The sequence below is a fragment of the Dendropsophus ebraccatus genome, chromosome 2 (assembly GCF_027789765.1).
Source record: "Dendropsophus ebraccatus isolate aDenEbr1 chromosome 2, aDenEbr1.pat, whole genome shotgun sequence".
Taxonomy (NCBI): domain Eukaryota; kingdom Metazoa; phylum Chordata; class Amphibia; order Anura; family Hylidae; genus Dendropsophus; species Dendropsophus ebraccatus.
In genome coordinates this window covers 23699486-23717484 of record NC_091455.1, presented here as the reverse complement: position 1 = coordinate 23717484, position 17999 = coordinate 23699486, and the positions used below count along the sequence as shown (strand labels likewise).

Sequence of the window (17999 nt, the reverse complement as noted above, 5' to 3'; positions counted from 1 at the left end):
CTACTACACACCACACATCTCCTGCCTTATCCATCATGTACTGTACTACTACTACACACCACACATCTCCTGCCTTATCCATCATGTCCTATACTGTACTACTACTACTACTACACACCGCACATCTCCTGCCTTATCCATCATGTCCTATACTGTATTACTACTACTACTACACACCGCACATCTCCTGCCTTATCCATCATGTCCTATACTGTACTACTACTACACACCGCACATCTCCTGCCTTATCCATCATGTCCTATACTGTACTACTACTACACACCGCACATCTCCTGCCTTATCCATCATGTACTATACTACTACTACACACCACACATCTCCTGCCTTATCCATCATGTACTGTACTACTACACACCATACATCTCCTGCCTTATCCATCATGTACTGTACTACTACTACACACCGCACATCTCCTGCCTTATCCATCATGTCCTATACTGTACTACTACTAAACACCGCACATCTCCTGCCCTATCCATCATGTCCTATACTGTACTACTACTACACACCACACATCTCCTGCCTTATCCATCATGTACTGTACTACTACTACACACCGCACATCTCCTGCCTTATCCATCATGTCCTATACTGTACTACTACTACACACCACACATCTCCTGCCTTATCCATCATGTCCTATACTGTACTACTACTACTACACACCGCACATCTCCTGCCTTATCCATCATGTCCTATACTGTACTACTATTACACACACCACACATCTCCTGCCTTATCCATCATGTCCTATACTGTACTACTACTACTACACACCGCACATCTCCTGCCTTATCCATCATGTCCTATACTGTACTACTACTACACACCGCACATCTCCTGCCTTATCCATCATGTCCTATACTGTACTACTACTACACACCGCACATCTCCTGCCTTATCCATCATGTCCTATACTGTACTACTACTACTACACACCGCACATCTCCTGCCTTATCCATCATGTCCTATACTGTACTACTATTACACACACCACACATCTCCTGCCTTATCCATCATGTCCTATACTGTACTACTACTACTACACACCGCACATCTCCTGCCTTATCCATCATGTCCTATACTGTACTACTACACACCGCACATCTCCTGCCTTATCCATCATGTCCTATACTGTACTACTACTACACACTGCACATCTCCTGCCTTATCCATCATGTCCTATACTGTACTACTACTACTACTACACACCGCACATCTCCTGCCTTATCCATCATGTCCTATACTGTACTACTACTACACACCGCACATCTCCTGCCTTATCCATCATGTCCTATACTGTACTACTACTACACACCGCACATCTCCTGCCTTATCCATCATGTCCTATACTGTACTACTACTACACACCGCACATCTCCTGCCTTATCCATCATGTCCTATACTGTATACTGTACTACTACTACACACTGCACATCTCCAGCCTTATCCATCATGTCCTATACTGTGCTACTACTACACACCGCACATCTCCTGCCTTATCCATCATGTCCTATACTGTGCTACTACTACACACCGCACATCTCCTGCCTTATCCATCATGTCCTATACTGTACTACTACTACTACTACTACACACCGCACATCTCCTGCCTTATCCATCATGTCCTATACTGTACTACTACTACTACACACCGCACATCTCCTGCCTTATCCATCATGTCCTATACTGTACTACTACTACACACTGCACATCTCCTGCCTTATCCATCATGTCCTATACTGTATACTGTACTACTACTACTACACCGCACATCTCCTGCCTTATCCATCATGTACTGTACTACTACTACACACCACACATCTCCTGCCTTATCCATCATGTCCTATACTGTACTACTACTACTACTACACACCGCACATCTCCTGCCTTATCCATCATGTCCTATACTGTATTACTACTACTACTACACACCGCACATCTCCTGCCTTATCCATCATGTCCTATACTGTGCTACTACTACACACCGCACATCTCCTGCCTTATCCATCATGTCCTATACTGTACTACTACTACACACCGCACATCTCCTGCCTTATCCATCATGTCCTATACTGTACTATACTACTACACACCGCACATCTCCTGCCTTATCCATCATGTCCTATACTGTACTATACTACTACACACCGCACATCTCCTGCCTTATCCATCATGTCCTATACTGTACTATACTACTACACACCGCACATCTCCTGCCTCATCCATCATGTACTATACTGTACTACTACTACTACACACCGCACATCTCCTGCCTTATCCATCATGTCCTATACTGTACTACTACTACTACTACTACTACACACCGCACATCTCCTGCCTTATCCATCATGTCCTATACTGTACTATACTACTACACACTGCACATCTCCTGCCTTATCCGTCATGTCCTATACTGTACTACTACTACACACCGCACATCTCCTGCCTTATCCGTCATGTCCTATACTGTACTACTACTACACACCGCACATCTCCTGCCTTATCCATCATGTCCTATACTGTACTACACACCGCACATCTCCTGCCTTATCCATCATGTCCTATACTGTACTACTACACACCGCACATCTCCTGCCTTATCCATCATGTACTATACTGTACTACTACTACTACACACCGCACATCTCCTGCCTTATCCATCATGTCCTATACTGTACTACTACTACTACACACCGCACATCTCCTGCCTTATCCATCATGTCCTATACTGTACTACACACCGCACATCTCCTGCCTCATCCATCATGTACTATACTGTACTACTACTACTACACACCGCACATCTCCTGCCTTATCCATCATGTCCTATACTGTACTACTATTACACACCGCACATCTCCTGCCTTATCCATCATGTCCTATACTGTACTACACACCGCACATCTCCTGCCTCATCCATCATGTCCTATACTGTACTACTACTACACACCGCACATCTCCTGCCTTATCCATCATGTCCTATACTGTACTACTATTACACACCGCACATCTCCTGCCTTATCCATCATGTCCTATACTGTACTACTACTACTACTACACACCGCACATCTCCTGCCTCATCCATCATGTACTATACTGTACTACTACTACACACCGCACATCTCCTGCCTTATCCATCATGTCCTATACTGTACTACTACTACACACCGCACATCTCCTGCCTTATCCATCATGTCCTATACTGTACTACTACTACACACCGCACATCTCCTGCCTTATCCATCATGTCCTATACTGTACTACTACTACACACCGCACATCTCCTGCCTTATCCATCATGTCCTATACTGTACTACACACCGCACATCTCCTGCCTTATCCATCATGTCCTATACTGTACTACACACCGCACATCTCCTGCCTCATCCATCATGTACTATACTGTACTACTACTACTACACACCGCACATCTCCTGCCTTATCCATCATGTCCTATACTGTACTACTATTACACACCGCACATCTCCTGCCTTATCCATCATGTCCTATACTGTACTACACACCGCACATCTCCTGCCTCATCCATCATGTACTATACTGTACTACTACTACTACACACCGCACATCTCCTGCCTTATCCATCATGTCCTATACTGTACTACTATTACACACCGCACATCTCCTGCCTTATCCATCATGTCCTATACTGTACTACTACTACTACTACACACCGCACATCTCCTGCCTCATCCATCATGTACTATACTGTACTACTACTACACACCGCACATCTCCTGCCTTATCCATCATGTCCTATACTGTACTACTACTACACACCGCACATCTCCTGCCTTATCCATCATGTCCTATACTGTACTACTACTACTACACACCGCACATCTCCTGCCTTATCCATCATGTACTGTACTACTACTACTACACACACCACACATCTCCTGCCTTATCCATCATGTCCTATACTGTACTACTACTACACACCGCACATCTCCTGCCTCATCCATCATGTCCTATACTGTACTACTACTACTACTACACACCGCACATCTCCTGCCTTATCCATCATGTCCTATACTGGACTACTACTACACACCGCACATCTCCTGCCTCATCCATCATGTCCTATACTGTACTACTACTACACACCGCACATCTCCTGCCTTATCCATCATGTCTTATACTGTACTACTACTACTACACACCGCACATCTCCTGCCTTATCCATCATGTCCTATACTGTACTACTACTACACACCGCACATCTCCTGCCTTATCCATCATGTCCTATACTGTACTACTACTACACACCGCACATCTCCTGCCTTATCCATCATGTCCTATACTGTACTACTACTACACACCGCACATCTCCTGCCTTATCCATCATGTACTATACTGTACTACTACTACACACCGCACATCTCCTGCCTTATCCATCATGTCCTATACTGTACTACTACTACACACCGCACATCTCCTGCCTTATCCATCATGTCCTATACTGTACTACTACTACACACCGCACATCTCCTGCCTTATCCATCATGTCCTATACTGTACTACTACTACACACCGCACATCTCCTGCCTTATCCATCATGTCCTATACTGTACTACTACTACACACCGCACATCTCCTGCCTTATCCATCATGTCCTATACTGTACTACTACTACACACCGCACATCTCCTGCCTTATCCATCATGTCCTATACTGTACTACTACTACACACCGCACATCTCCTGCCTTATCCATCATGTCCTATACTGTACTACTACACACCGCAGATCACCCCTGGTCTGCTTTCTTCCATGTTTTGTGCAGCGCCCAATCCTCTCCTCCCAGATTCTTTACATTTCTTTGTATCCATCACATAAACAATATGATCTTTTCATAGTTAAAAAAGACTTTTTTTTTTGCAGATAAACAAAAATTTCCTTTCCTAAAACTTCTAAGAATTGAACATTTTCCTTTTTGGTTCCAAACCCCCTTCCCCAGCAGCCTCCTCCAACCAGTACCCAGCCCTGCAGACAGCACCACTCATCTCTGCTGGGGGCCACAATCTCTCCCTCCAACACATCCCCACCACCTGTTGCCATACCGACCGTCCGTACCAGCGACACGGACACCAACACAAGTCAATGGGTCTTTGCACTTTTACCCAAAATTCTCCAATATGGGCGACATAACGAGGCTGAAGTTGGTTTCTTATTCGGCCAGTTTCTTATTCGGGGCTGAAGTTGGTTTCTTATTCGGCAGTTTCTTATTCAGAGGATTTTTCTTTTTCCTGTTTTAGCTATTATTCTTAAAGAAAATGAATAATATTCATACCCTACCGTAAGTGAGGAGTCCTGAGGGGACCGGTGATAAAAATGGCAAAAAAGATCCCACGGTTGGCATAAAAATGGGCATGAAAGTAAAACCACAAAATTATTATTTAAAAATAAAATTGACTTTGGGCCACTGATCTCACACTGATATTACACAGAGAGGGATGCCCCGCATCACATCCAACAGAGTCCAGCCTGGCCCAAAGTGGTTCTGGGTATAAAAACTGGCGTCAAAGTGGGCACATAGCCATTTTTCATGATTTGAATAAGTAACAGCTATTTTCAAAGGGTTCAGTGAGTTTGGGCCACTGATCTCACACTACGTACACACAGATAGGCATGCCCCGCATTACATCCAAGAGAGTCCAGCCTGGCCCAAAGTGGTTCTGGGTATAAAAACTGGCATCAAAGTTGGCAGATTGGCATTTTTCCCAATTTGAATAAGTAACAGGTATTTTCAAAGGGTTAAATGAGTTTGGGCCACTGATCTCACACTGATAATACACAGAGAGGGATCCCCCGCATCACATCCAACAGAGTCCAGCCTGGCCCAAAGTGGTTCTGGGTATAAAAACTGGCATCAAAGTGGGCACATAGCCATTTTTCATGATTTGAATAAGTAACAGCTATTTTCAAAGGGTTAAATGAGTTTGGGCCACTGATCTCACATTGATATTACACAGAGAGGGATGCCCCGCATCAGATCCAAGAGAGTCCAGCCTGGCCCAAAGTGGTTCTGGGTATAAAAACTGGCATCAAAGTGGGCAGATTGGCATTTTTTCCTAATTTGAATAAGTAACAGCTGTTTTCAAAGGGTTAAATGAGTTTGGGCCACTGATCTCACACTACATACACACAGATAGGCATGCCCCGCATCACATCCAAGAGAGTCCAGCCTGGCCCAAAGTGGTTCTGGGTGTAAAAACTGGCATCAAAGTGGGCACATAGCCATTTTTCATGATTTGAATAAGTAACAGCTGTTTTCAAAGGGTTAAATGAGTTTGGGCCACTGATCTCACACTACATACACACAGATAGGCATGCCCCGCATCACATCCAAGAGAGTCCAGCCTGGCCCAAAGTGGTTCTGGGTATAAAAACAGGCATCAAAGTGGGCAGATTGGCATTTTTTCCTAATTTGAATAAGTAACAGCTGTTTTCAAAGGGTTAAATGAGTTTGGGCCACTGATCTCACACTGATTATACACAGAGAGGGATGCCCCGCATCATACCCAAGAGAGTCCAGCCTGGCCCAAACTGGTTCTGGGTATAAAAACTGGCATCAAAGTGGGCACAGAGCCATTTTTCATGATTTGAATAAGTAACAGCTATTTTCAAAGGGTTAAATGAGTTTGGGCCACTGATCTCACATTGATATTACACAGAGAGGGATGCCCCGCATCACATCCAAGAGAGTCCAGCCTGGCCCAAAGTGGTTCTGGGTATAAAAACTGGCATCAAAGTGGGCACATAGCCATATTTCATGATTTGAATAAGTAACAGCTATTTTCAAAGGGTTCAGTGAGTTTGGGCCACTGATCTCACACTACGTACACACAGATAGGCATGCCCCGCATCACATCCAAGAGAGTCCAGCCTGGCCCAAAGTGGTTCTGGGTATAAAAACTGGCATCAAAGTTGGCAGATTGGCATTTTTCCCAATTTGAATAAGTAACAGGTATTTTCAAAGGGTTAAATGAGTTTGGGCCACTGATCTCACACTGATATTACACAGAGAGGGATGCCCCGCATCACATCCAACAGAGTCCAGCCTGGCCCAAAGTGGTTCTGGGTATAAAAACTGGCATCAAAGTGGGCACATAGCCATTTTTCATGATTTGAATAAGTAACAGCTATTTTCAAAGGGTTAAATGAGTTTGGGCCACTGATCTCACACTGATAATACACAGAGAGGGATGCCCCGCATTACATCCAAGAGAGTCCAACCTGGCCCAAAGTGGTTCTGGGTATAAAAACTGGCATCAAAGTTGGCAGATTGGCATTTTTCCCAATTTGAATAAGTAACAGGTATTTTCAAAGGGTTAAATGAGTTTGGGCCACTGATCTCACACTGATATTACACAGAGAGGGATGCCCCGCATCACATCCAACAGAGTCCAGCCTGGCCCAAAGTGGTTCTGGATATAAAAACTGGCATCAAAGTGGGCACATAGCCATTTTTCATGATTTGAATAAGTAACAGCTATTTTCAAAGGGTTAAATGAGTTTGGGCCACTGATCTCACATTGATATTACACAGAGAGGGATGCCCAGCATCACATCCAACAGAGTCCAGCCTGGCCCAAAGTGGTTCTGGGTATAAAAACAGGCATCAAAGTGGGCAGATTGGCATTTTTTCCTAATTTGAATAAGTAACAGCTGTTTTCAAAGGGTTAAATGAGTTTGGGCCACTGATCTCACACTGATTATACACAGAGAGGGATGCCCTGCATCATACCCAAGAGAGTCCAGCCTGGCCCAAAGTGGTTCTGGGTATAAAAACTGGCGTCAAAGTGGGCACATAGCCATTTTTCATGATTTGAATAAGTAACAGGTATTTTCAAAGGGTTAAATGAGTTTGGGCCACTGATCTCACACTGATAATACACAGAGAGGGATCCCCCGCATCACATCCAAGAGAGTCCAGCCTGGCCCAAAGTGGTTCTGGGTATAAAAACTGGCATCAAAGTGGGCAGATTGGCATTTTTTCCTAATTTGAATAAGTAACAGCTGTTTTCAAAGGGTTAAATGAGTTTGGGCCACGGATCTCACATTGATATTGCACAGAGAGGGATGCCCCGCATCAGATCCAAGAGAGTCCAGCCTGGCCCAAAGTGGTTCTGGGTATAAAAACTGGCATCAAAGTGGGCACATAGCCATATTTCATGATTTGAATAAGTAACAGCTATTTTCAAAGGGTTCAGTGAGTTTGGGCCACTGATCTCACACTATGTACACACAGATAGGCATGCCCCGCATTACATCCAAGAGAGTCCAGCCTGGCCCAAAGTGGTTCTGGGTATAAAAACTGGCATCAAAGTTGGCAGATTGGCATTTTTCCCAATTTGAATAAGTAACAGGTATTTTCAAAGGGTTAAATGAGTTTGGGCCACTGATCTCACACTGATATTACACAGAGAGGGATGCCCCGCATCACATCCAACAGAGTCCAGCCTGGCCCAAAGTGGTTCTGGGTATAAAAACTGGCATCAAAGTGGGCACATAGCCATTTTTCATGATTTGAATAAGTAACAGCTGTTTTCAAAGGGTTAAATGAGTTTGGGCCACTGATCTCACACTACATACACACAGATAGGCATGCCCCGCATCACATCCAAGAGAGTCCAGCCTGGCCCAAAGTGGTTCTGGGTGTAAAAACTGGCATCAAAGTGGGCACATAGCCATTTTTCATGATTTGAATAAGTAACAGCTGTTTTCAAAGGGTTAAATGAGTTTGGGCCACTGATCTCACACTGATAATACACAGAGAGGGATGCCCCGCATCATACCCAAGAGAGTCCAGCCTGGCCCAAACTGGTTCTGGGTATAAAAACTGGCATCAAAGTTGGCAGATTGGCATTTTTCCCAATTTGAATAAGTAACAGGTATTTTCAAAGGGTTAAATGAGTTTGGGCCACTGATCTCACACTGATAATACACAGATAGGCATGCCCCGCATCACATCCAACAGAGTCCAGCCTGGCCCAAAGTGGTTCTGGGTATAAAAACTGGCATCAAAGTGGGCAGATGGGCATTTTTGTCCTATTTTGAATAAGTAACAGGTGTTTTCAAAGGGTTAAATGAGTTTGGGCCACTGATCTCACACTGATAATACACAGAGAGGGATGCCCCACATCACATGCAAGAGAGTCCAGCCTGGCCCAAAGTGGTTCTGGGTATAAAAACTGGCATCAAAGTGGGCAGATTGGCATTTTTTCCTAATTTGAATAAGTAACAGCTGTTTTCAAAGGGTTAAATGAGTTTGGGCCACTGATCTCACACTGATTATACACAGAGAGGGATGCCCCGCATCATACCCAAGAGAGTCCAGCCTGGCCCAAAGTGGTTCTGGGTATAAAAACTGGCATCAAAGTGGGCACAGAGCCATTTTTCATGATTTGAATAAGTAACAGCTATTTTCAAAGGGTTAAATGAGTTTGGGCCACTGATCTCACACTACGTACACACAGATAGGCATGCCCCGCATTACATCCAAGAGAGTCCAGCCTGGCCCAAAGTGGTTCTGGGTATAAAAACTGGCATCAAAGTGGGCACATAGCCATTTTTCATGATTTGAATAAGTAACAGCTGTTTTCAAAGGGTTAAATGAGTTTGGGCCACGGATCTCACATTGATATTGCACAGAGAGGGATGCCCCGCATCAGATCCAAGAGAGTCCAGCCTGGCCCAAAGTGGTTCTGGGTATTTTGTGAATAAATGTTTAGCGCCGCACTACCCCTTTAAGCAAACAGGGCTAAAGTACTCAGGAGGCATTTGTCAGCATAACAGGATCCCAGAATTCGCTGTCCCATCTCGTCTTATTAAACATTTCTCGGCTAACCCTGAATACATTTCTATAATAACAATACCTGCAGCAATGTTTTCTGCAGACAGGTCTGCTTTAGGCTATGTTAGGCCTCATTCACACATCCATAGTTCAGCCAGTGAATACGGACCTGTAATGGTGGACCGCACTATGAATGTGCAGTAACAGTGCTACGCAGTTTACGGAGCACTATGTAGAAGACAATGATTCGTGCCGCAAATGCAAGTCCGCACTATAATCTATCCTTTATTTTTTTGTAGCGCGGGACGTGGACCTGAACACTTGTACAGATGTGTGAACAGGGCCATTGAAATATATTTGTCCTATGTGTTGCCTGCAATGTCAGGGTCCCCTTGTAGCCATATAGGACCCCTTTGTAGCCAGTAAGACCGCCCTTGTAGCCAGCAGAACCTGATTACGGGAGCATTGATGTCCCTGTACCCAGTGGGATTAGCAGATGCATGCTGCAATACTAATGATCGCACTGCGCACGTGTAGGAAGGCCGTTCTGGGTACGAGAGATGGCTTTGCCCCCAAGTGCTGACGTCACCATACCCAAGAAGATGAAAGGAAGTAGGACATCACTGTAAGAAAGGTTGCATCATGTGACGGGACCAGCAATCTCCGAGTAAAGCCAACAAGGAATATATAAGTTCTTTAGTTAAGGGTTAATTTTCGTTCTTTTTTTTTTCAATTTTTCCAGGATAACCCTTTAGGCTATGTTTAAACAAAGTAAAAATAAGGGCAAATAATGACCATTAATAAAGGGGAACTGTCAGCCAGTTAGATTAATCTAAACTGCTGATAGCTCCTTATTGCACCAAAAACGCCATGGATAAAGGCGTGTTTTACCTTAATCCTCATTACCGTTTCAGTAAAGTTTGGCATTTGCTCCAAAGTCTGGTAAGGACCCACAGGGCATCCCTCTCTGTGTATTATCAGTGTGATGCGGGGCATCCCTCTCTGTGTATTATCAGTGTGAGATCAGTGGCCCAAACTCATTTAACCCTTTGAAAACAGCTGTTACTTATTCAAATCAGGAAAAAATTCAAATCTGCCAACTTTGATGCCAGTTTTTATACCCAGAACCACTTTGGGCCAGGCTGGACTCTCTTGGATGTGATGCGGGGCATCCCTCTCTGTGTATTATCAGTGTGAGATCAGTGGCCCAAACTCATTTAACCCTTTGAAAACAGCTGTTACTTATTCAAATTAGGAAAAAATGCCAATCTGCCCACTTTGATGCCAGTTTTTATACCCAGAACCACTTTGGGCCAGGCTGGACTCTCTTGGATGTGATGCGGGGCATCCCTCTCTGTGTAATATCAATGTGAGATCAGTGGCCCAAACTAATTTAACCCTTTGAAAATAGCTGTTACTTATTCAAATCATGAAAAATGGCTATGTGCCCACTTTGATGCCAGTTTTTATACCCAGAACCACTTTGGGCCAGGCTGCACTCTCTTGGTTGTGATGCGGGGCATCCCTCTCTGTGTAATATCAGTGTGAGATCAGTGGCCCAAACTCATTTAACCCTTTGAAAACAGCTGTTACTTATTCAAATTAGGAAAAAATGCCAATCTGCCCACTTTGATGCCAGTTTTTATACCCAGAACCACTTTGGGCCAGGCTGGACTCTCTTAGATGTGATGCAGGGCATCCCTCTCTGTGTAATATCAATGTGAGATCAGTGGCCCAAACTCATTTAACCCTTTGAAAATAGCTGTTACTTATTCAAATCATGAAAAATGATTATGTGCCCACTTTGATGCCAGTTTTTATACCCAGAACCACTTTGAGCCAGGCTGGACTCTGTTGGATGTGATGCGGGGCATCCCTCTCTGTGTATTATCAGTGTGAGATCAGTGGCCCAAACTCATTTAACCCTTTGAAAATACCTGTTACTTATTCAAATTGGGAAAAATGCCAATCTGCCAACTTTGATGCCAGTTTTTATACCCAGAACCACTTTGGGCCAGGCTGGACTCTGTTGGATGTGATGCGGGGCATCCCTCTCTGTGTATTATCAGTGTGAGATCAGTGGCCCAAACTCACTGAACCCTTTGAAAATAGCTGTTACTTATTCAAATCATGAAATATGGCTATGTGCCCACTTTGATGCCAGTTTTTATACCCAGAACCACTTTGGGCCAGGCTGGACTCTCTTGGTTGTGATGCGGGGCATCTCTCTCTGTGTAATATCAGTGTGAGATCAGTGGCCCAAACTCATTTAACCCTTTGAAAACAGCTGTTACTTATTCAAATCATGAAAAATGGCTATGTGCCCACTTTGATGCCAGTTTTTATACCCAGAACCACTTTGGGCCAGGCTGGACTCTCTTGGGTATGATGCAGGGCATCCCTCTCTGTGTATTATCAGTGTGAGATCAGTGGCCCAAACTCATTTAACCCTTTGAAAACAGCTGTTACTTATTCAAATTAGGAAAAAATGCCAATCTGCCAACTTTGATGCCAGTTTTTATACCCAGAACCACTTTGGGCCAGGCTGGAGTCTCTTGGATGTGATGCGGGGCATCCCTCTCTGTGTAATATCAATGTGAGATCAGTGGCCCAAACTCATTTAACCCTTTGAAAATAGCTGTTACTTATTCAAATCATGAAAAATGGCTATGTGCCCACTTTGATGCCAGTTTTTATACCCAGAACCACTTTGGGCCAGGCTGGACTCTCTTGGATGTGATGCGGGGCATCCCTCTCTGTGTATTATCAGTGTGAGATCAGTGGCCCAAACTCATTTAACCCTTTGAAAACAGCTGTTACTTATTCAAATTAGGAAAAAATGCCAATCTGCCCACTTTGATGCCAGTTTTTATACCCAGAACCACTTTAGGCCAGGCTGGACTCTCTTGGGTATGATGCGGGGCATCCCTCTCTGTGTATTATCAGTGTGAGATCAGTGGCCCAAACTCATTTAACCCTTTGAAAATAGCTGTTACTTATTCAAATCATGAAAAATGGCTCTGTGCCCACTTTGATGCCAGTTTTTATACCCAGAACCACTTTGGGCCAGGCTGGACTCTCTTGGGTATGATGCGGGGCATCCCTCTCTGTGTATTATCAGTGTGAGATCAGTGGCCCAAACTCATTTAACCCTTTGAAAACAGCTGTTACTTATTCAAATTAGGAAAAAATGCCAATCTGCCCACTTTGATGCCAGTTTTTATACCCAGAACCACTTTAAGCCAGGATGGACTCTCTTGGATGTGATGCGGGGCATCCCTCTCTGTGTAATATCAGTGTGAGATCAGTGGCCCAAACTCATTTAACCCTTTGAAAACACCTGTTACTTATTCAAATTAGGAAAAAATGCCAATCTGCCCACTTTGATGCCAGTTTTTATACCCAGAACCACTTTGGGCCAGGCTGGACTCTCTTGGATGTGATGCGGGGCATCCCTCTCTGTGTAATATCAATGTGAGATCAGTGGCCCAAACTAATTTAACCCTTTGAAAATAGCTGTTACTTATTCAAATCATGAAAAATGGCTATGTGCCCACTTTGATGCCAGTTTTTATACCCAGAACCACTTTGGGCCAGGCTGCACTCTCTTGGATGTGATGCGGGGCATCCCTCTCTGTGTAATATCAGTGTGAGATCAGTGGCCCAAACTCATTTAACCCTTTGAAAACAGCTGTTACTTATTCAAATTAGGAAAAAATGCCAATCTGCCCACTTTGATGCCAGTTTTTATACCCAGAACCACTTTGGGCCAGGCTGGACTCTCTTAGATGTGATGCAGGGCATCCCTCTCTGTGTAATATCAATGTGAGATCAGTGGCCCAAACTCATTTAACCCTTTGAAAATAGCTGTTACTTATTCAAATCATGAAAAATGGCTATGTGCCCACTTTGATGCCAGTTTTTATACCCAGAACCACTTTGGGCCAGGCTGGACTCTGTTGGATGTGATGCGGGGCATCCCTCTCTGTGTAATATCAATGTGAGATCAGTGGTTCAAACTCATTTAACCCTTTGAAAATAGCTGTTACTTATTCAAATCATGAAAAATGGCTATGTGCCCACTTTGATGCCAGTTTTTATACCCAGAACCACTTTGGGCCAGGCTGGACTCTCTTGGATGTGATGCGGGGCATCCCTCTCTGTGTATTATCAGTGTGAGATCAGTGGCCCAAACTCATTTAACCCTTTGAAAATACCTGTTACTTATTCAAATCATGAAAAATGGCTATGTGCCCACTTTGATGCCAGTTTTTATACCCAGAACCACTTTGGGCCAGGCTGGACTCTCTTGGGTATGATGCGGGGCATCCCTCTCTGTGTATTATCAGTGTGAGATCAGTGGCCCAAACTCATTTAACCCTTTGAAAACAGCTGTTACTTATTCAAATTAGGAAAAAATGCCAATCTGCCCACTTTGATGCCAGTTTTTATACCAAAAACCACTTTGGGCCAGGCTGGACTCTCTTGGGTATGATGCGGGGCATCCCTCTCTGTGCAATATCAATGTGAGATCCGTGGCCCAAACTCATTTAACCCTTTGAAAACAGCTGTTACTTATTCAAATTAGGAAAAAATGCCAATCTGCCCACTTTGATGCCAGTTTTTATACCCAGAACCACTTTGGGCCAGGCTGGAGTCTCTTGGATGTGATGCCGGGCATCCCTCTCTGTGTATTATCAGTGTGAGATCAGTGGCCCAAACTCATTTAACCCTTTGAAAATACCTGTTACTTATTCAAATTGGGAAAAATGCCAATCTGCCAACTTTGATGCCAGTTTTTATACCCAGAACCACTTTGGGCCAGGCTGGACTCTCTTGGATGTAATGCGGGGCATGCCTATCTGTGTGAACGTAGTGTGAGATCAGTGGCCCAAACTCACTGAACCCTTTGAAAATAGCTGTTACTTATTCAAATCATGAAATATGGCTATGTGCCCACTTTGATGCCAGTTTTTATACCCAGTACCACTTTGGGCCAGGCTGGACTCTCTTGGTTGTGATGCGGGGCATCCCTCTCTGTGTATTATCAGTGTGAGATCAGTGGCCCAAACTCATTTAACCCTTTGAAAACAGCTGTTACTTATTCAAATTAGGAAAAAATGCCAATCTGCCCACTTTGATGCCAGTTTTTATACCCAGAACCACTTTGGGCCAGGCTGGACTCTCTTGGGTATGATGCGGGGGATCCCTCTCTGTGTATTATCAGTGTGAGATCCGTGGCCCAAACTCATTTAACCCTTTGAAAACAGTTGTTACTTATTCAAATTAGGAAAAAATGCCAATCTGCCCACTTTGATGCCAGTTTTTATACCCAGAACCACTTTGGGCCAGGCTGGACTCTCTTGGATGTGATGCGGGGGATCCCTCTCTGTGTATTATCAGTGTGAGATCAGTGGCCCAAACTCATTTAACCCTTTGAAAATACCTGTTACTTATTCAAATCATGAAAAATGGCTATGTGCCCACTTTGATGCCAGTTTTTATACCCAGAACCACTTTGGGCCAGGCTGGACTCTCTTGGATGTAATGCGGGGCATCCCTCTCTGTGTATTATCAGTGTGAGATCAGTGGCCCAAAGTCAATTTTATTTTTAAATTATAATTTTGTGGTTTTACTTTCATGCCCATTTTTATGCCAACCGTGGGGTCTTTTTTGCCATTTTTATCACCAGTCCTCTCAGGGCCCCTCACTTACGGTAGGGTATGAATATTATTCATTTTCTGTAAGAATAATAGCTAAAACAGGAAAAAGAAAAATCCTCTGAATAAGAAACTGCCGAATAAGAAACCAACTTCAGCCCCGAATAAGAAACTGGCCGAATAAGAAACCAACTTCAGCCTCGTGGCGACATACAGATGCACCGCGCATGATTATTTGCTTTTTCACGGCATAAAACGGCCACTGTGCACATACAGTAACGGCCACTGTGCACATACAGTAACACTGACAAACTTTTTCCTTCAGACTATCAGCATGCTGGGAGTTGTAGTTCCACGACAGCTGGAAGCCGCTGATCACAGGTTCTGTATAAGAAAATAAATTACACAGATGTCCCACGTCAGGCTGAACCTACAGGTCACTTTAAGGGCACGTTCACACTTACCGGATCCGCAGCAGATTTCATTTAAATAACTGAACACAGCATCAAATCTGCTGCGGATCCTGTAGGTGTGAACGCACCCTAAGACTTAAAGGGAAAGTGCCCCCAAATAAGTATTTTCCGCGGGAATGCGGCTATTGCTCGCTGGTATCAGCCGGACGTACAGTAACTGATAACAGGCGTCTGATATAAGATGAGTTGTTACGGTGCGCGGTCCCTTTAAGAAGGACAAGCCCGGACGTGACCCGCTCACCGGGGAGAATCCTCAGGTTTCCCGCCTCACAGACAGCCGGCACCGGGCGGGGTATACGGGGAGCCGCAGCAGGCCTCAGCCCCGGGTATAGTTAGGTCATTTCCCGCCTATTATTGCCGTACATGCGGGGAGAAGACCGAGTGCGGCCTCCTCCTCCTGCCGACAGCCCGCCATATTAGAAATCCGCCCCGGGGAGTCCGCCAGCCACCAGGCCGCCCCTCAGCCCGCGCCCTCCCGCGTCCCCGGAGCCCCACAGGACACTCACCGCCGTGTGCTGACCCCCGCTCTCCGCCAAGCGGCCGCCGCTCAGTCTCAGCCTCCCTTTCCGCCTCTCCGCCGCTGCCAGGTCCACACTCAAACAAACAAGATGGCGGCCGCGCCCCTTCCTGCCGCCCAAACAGCGCGTTCAAATCCGCAGGATGTTTACTGATGAAATAACACAGCCAGGGAGCGTGACCATAGAGAGGAAGCAGATGAGCGGGGCAGAGGGGCGGCGTGCGTGTGACGTCAGCGGGGAAGGGGCGGGGTTTGTCGGGGAGATGACGCCATCTTGGTGTAGGCAATGAAGAGGAGTATACATGCGGTTGTAAACAGCAGCTGTTATTTCGCAGTGTGAATGATGTTTTAGGTTCAAGGACTTCAAAAAGGAAAAATTAGAAGAAAATATAATAAATAATCCTGATTCTTATAGGTATAGTTGTTGTTTTGGGGAGGTGGGCAGGGTAAAGTGAAGGGGCGGGGCTTCAACTAGGAGACGTAGAACAACCTTGCTAAATATGGTGATTGTGTGTGCGGAGCTGAGAGGAATATAATTACCACACGATACTAACAACTACCATACAGTACCAACCATTACCATAGTACATTACACCAGTACCAACCATTACCATAGTACATTACACCAGTACCAACCCTTACCATAGTACATTACACCAGTACCAACCATTACCATAGTACATTACACCAGTACCAACCATTACCATAGTACATTACACCAGTACCAACCATTACCATAGTACAGTACACCAGTACCAACCATTACCATAGTACATTACACCAGTACCAACCGTTACCATAGTACATTACACCATACTTTACCATAGTACACCAGTACCAACCATTACCATAGTACATTACACCAGTACCAACCCTTACCATAGTACATTACACCAGTACCAACCATTACCATAGTACATTACACCAGTACCAACCCTTACCATAGTACATTACACCAGTACCAACCATTACCATAGTACATTACACCAGTACCAACCATTACCATAGTACATTACACCAGTACCAACCCTTACCATAGTACATTACACCAGTACCAACCATTACCATAGTACATTACACCAGTACCAACCTTTACTATGGTACATTACACCAGTACCAACCATTACCATAGTACATTACACCAGTACCAACCATTACCATAGTACATAACACCAGTACCAACCATTACCATAGTACATTACACCAATGATTACCATAGTACACCAGTACCAACCATTACCATAGTACATTACACCAATGATTACCATAGTACACCAGTACCAACCATTACCATAGTACATTACACCAGTACCAACCATTACCATAGTACATTACACCAGTACCAACCATTACCATAGTACATTACACCAGTACCAACCATTACCATAGTACATTACACCAGTACCAACCGTTACCATAGTACATAACACCAGTACCAACCATTACCATAGTACATAACACCAGTACCAACCATTACCATAGTACATTACACCAGTACCAACCATTACC

The 17999-nt window shown here is 44.5% G+C and overlaps 1 protein-coding gene across 1 annotated transcript in view; it reads right to left on the bottom strand.

Moving 5' to 3' along the window:
- The window catches only part of RAD21 (RAD21 cohesin complex component), a 36919-nt gene extending 20270 nt beyond the window's left edge, over nucleotides 1-16649 (bottom strand). The window contains exon 1 of the mRNA XM_069957170.1: nucleotides 16480-16649. The gene's annotated coding sequence lies outside the window, so the exon portion shown is untranslated. The remainder of the gene's footprint in view (nucleotides 1-16479) is intronic.
- Nucleotides 16650-17999: the final 1350 nt, after the last annotated feature.